Here is a 3,815-nt window from a genome sequence, read left to right as displayed (position 1 = left end):
CTTATATATACTAAAAAAAAAGAGGGCATCTACACCACACTCGAGCTGGTGGGCAAATTCATGATCCTTCGAGAAACTCCAGCGCGCGTGCTCCCAGCGTCTCGTGACATCCGCTGTCGTAACACTTCCCCTTCCTTAGTATTGTTCATCCCGAACAACAGCCACTTACATTTAATCAACTGATAATTAACAATAACTTAATTAAATGTACAGAATTTACAAACACAAAATTAAAATACAACAAGTATCTTAATTTTACGGGACTATCTTTTTCTGTACTGGTCTCCGTCTCATTGACTTCTGCTTCACGTGAGGTTCATCTGCTTCATCAGGAAATGTCCTATCGTCAGTAACAGTCACATCAGTGGTAGTATCTTCACTAACGGCTTCACTGTTTTCCTTCTCAAAACCGGGTAGAGTTTTTTCTTCAACAGTGGCTATTTCAGGTACACGTCTTCAGCAGCATCGATTGTTCTGTTGTTCACTTCATTCCAACTGAAATGTCCTGGACCGTGATAACGCCAAAGCCTGTTGGCATGCACCACCTATGGCTTACCTCGCCGACCACATTTTATTAGGAAACTCACGTCTTAGAGACGATCCACTATGTCATATGGGCCTTCCCATGGAGAAGACAACTTAGGAGACTTCCTTTTGGTCTTCCTGGGATTCTACAACCACACCTTGTCTCTTGGTACAAAGCTGACTTCAGTAGATCTGTTATCATAACATAGCTTCATGGAATCAGCAGACGTTTTTAAGTTTGAACGCACTTGATGGTGAATATCATCCATCCTTTCAGATAACACTTTCACAAACTCTGACACATTTTCAGGCAACTCTTCCTAAGGTGGGCGTCCTGTTATCAGGTCCACTGGCAACCGAAGTTCCCGACCAAATATCAGCTTTGCTGGAGTGTATCCAGTGGCTTCATGCTTTGCTGTTCTATAGGCCATCAACAGTGGAAGGAGTAAGACATTCCAGTCATCTTGGCGGCTATTACAAAACTTTGTCAATTCCTATCCAAGTGTCCAATTGTAGTTTTCTACCATCCCATCAGACTGTGGGTGAAGTGGCGTTGTCCTGGTCTTTCGTATGCCAAACAACTTGCAAAATTCATGGAACATAGCTGATTCAAAGTTACGGCCTTGATCTGAATGCAGTTCGTATGGCATACCAAACCTGAAAAAGAAATCACTAATAGCCGAAGCTACAGTTGTAGCTTCCTTATTTGGTATTGCATATGCCTCAGGCCACAGCTATTCCAAATCTTGAAATAAATTCACTGACGAGTTTTCTAGTTAGGGTTTCTGCTTCCTAGTTAGGAACAGCATATGCATTTGGATATTTCGCGAACTAGTTCATCACAACCATGGCGTATCTACTCTGACTGTTACTCTGTGGCAGAGGACCAGGCACATCAACAGCAAGTCTCTTAACTAGTGCTCAAACACAATACTGCTGTATCTGCTCATGTTGTTAATTTTGTGGATATTTTTTTCTCAAGAGTGTACACCAATTCTCTACAGAAATCTGGTATCCAACTCAATAGAATTCTTGTTAACTGTTTCCAGTGTTTTCTTAATACCTAAGTACCTAGCTTTTGGCAGTTTGGAAACAATGAAATACCTTGGAATGTAAATACTGTGGAAGTACCAACTGCAGTAATTTTTTCTGTCTAGTGGTATCTTTCCGTTTCTGACAAAACAAGGCATCTTATAGGCATAATGAATCCCACTATGCCCAGTGCATCTTTGTCCTTGTACTGTGTAGAGCGACTATTTGCCATTAGTGGTTTTCTAAACTATCCTTGTTCCACTGAATAATTGGTTTCAAACTCGTATCTTTTGTCTGAGTATCTTTTCGTTAGAGGAAATCACGTCTTGGATAATAATTTGTTTTATTTTAGGTTGGTTGTCTTTATTCTCTGCGTTTCCCCCTCTTGTAACAGTGTTAACATATTTCATTAACTCACGGTTATTGACAATGAATTTAAAGTTCTACTCCTCATGTTTCTGAAGTCATCTTGCTATCTGGCCTTCTAGATTGCAAAACATTCATCAACTACCTTCAATGCTGCATGATATATTCTGAGTGTAAACATTTCTCCATATAGATAATGATGGAAAATGACTTAGGGTATAAACAACATTTTGTAGCTATTCTATAGTTGTACAATACCCCTTCCTGCAGTTTTCATTACTTTACTATAGTAGGCAGTTACATTCTCTTTTCCATATTGTACTTGTGGTAAAACTGCCCCCACTGCAAAATCAATGTTCTATGTGACTAATATGAGTGGATTTTCTGGTGTAGTAATAGTCATATAATGCACAGGAATTTCTTTCATAAACTGTGAAGCTATTTGAAGCTAGCCTAACCTCGCATCATGTCTGTGAATGAAATTAGTTTCCAGTATGCTTTTTTCTCAATCTCAATAATCCACACATTATGAGATGTAGAGAAGCTTCTTACAGTAATAATAACTTCCAACTTCCTTGTTGTTGGAACTTTATGCCCTCTTGATGTTTGCATCAATTCATCAATTGTTATCATTGTTGGAGGCAATTTCTCACCATTCATTATAGAATCATGTCAAAATATTGTACTAGTGTCAATTAACAAACATCAAGGCTCCCCACCAATAAGCCTATGACCTCGTGGATTGGTTTCTTTAAATAATAAATTTCTTATCTCATTTTGGGCAGATAGAGTTATTCTCAGTTGAATTTTCCCCTATAATTCTTGTTTTCCAATGTCTGGTTAGCTATTTACTGCTTCTTTGGTCTGGTTGGGTTCAAATCCTCATCATTAAGGTATTGCCTCCTTGTGTATTAACAGCTGTTAACTTCTGATGGCCTTGGATGTAATGGCCAGGTTCTACAGTTCCCTTTTCCTTCATCATTTAAAATGAGTTGTTATTCCTTACAGGCTTTTACATGCAGTTCATGGTAATATGTCCTTTCAAACTGCAGTTGTTTTGTGGTTCATTTCTTTGTACAACTTTTTGTATAACTAATGTTATCAATTCGTTTATGTTGTCATCAGAATGAGTTGATTTTTCAACACTACTCATATCTTCTAGGTGATATTTTTATTTATTTATGTGCAACTTTAATGGATTCAAGTTCCATCACAAACTAGACTTTCCTTTAAAGATGATCACCTCCTTTGCTTTAATTTAATTCTCACATCCTCACATCTATAAATTAGTCATATGCCACAAACTCCACCATTTTATGTGGAACATCTGGGTAAGACAATTAGAAAAGCTTTTACAAATCTTCTGCACGTTTATTTATGGTCTCTTCTGTCCTCTGTACCCTGTTTTATAATTTTGATCTGGATATGTCTTTCTTGTGTGCCACCCCGAACCTGTCGGATAAGGGAGTTACCAATGTAGACAGTTGTTATGAGACTTAACAGGAAGGTTACTTGATGTCATTAAAAATGGTCCTTTTAAATGGACAACAAGATTAACAGTTTTTTGCTCGCTATTCCACCCATTAGCTCTGGGAATAACTTCAAACTGAGTCTGACATAGCTCTCATGGTACTTTTCCATCATATTCCATTGATTTCTCAATTAGGCAATGATGTTGAACTGGCCAGATAAATTCTGAAACTGGATTTGATAGTAACATGGTTGGAGTTGTCCAGGAAGGTTCTACAATAACACATGGCACAGTAGTAGTGACAATAGGTGTAGACCAAACAGGTTCTCCTATTCTATATTTTTTCGTAGAAATTTGTCTTTTAGGTTAGAATTGTTGGGCAAATACAGAAAAGGTGTAACTGGCTCAATTTTGGTATTTT

This window comes from Limulus polyphemus, unplaced genomic scaffold, assembly GCF_000517525.1.
Source record: "Limulus polyphemus unplaced genomic scaffold, Limulus_polyphemus-2.1.2 Scaffold145, whole genome shotgun sequence".
Taxonomy (NCBI): Eukaryota; Metazoa; Arthropoda; class Merostomata; order Xiphosura; family Limulidae; genus Limulus; species Limulus polyphemus.
This window is presented reverse-complemented; position numbering follows the sequence as displayed.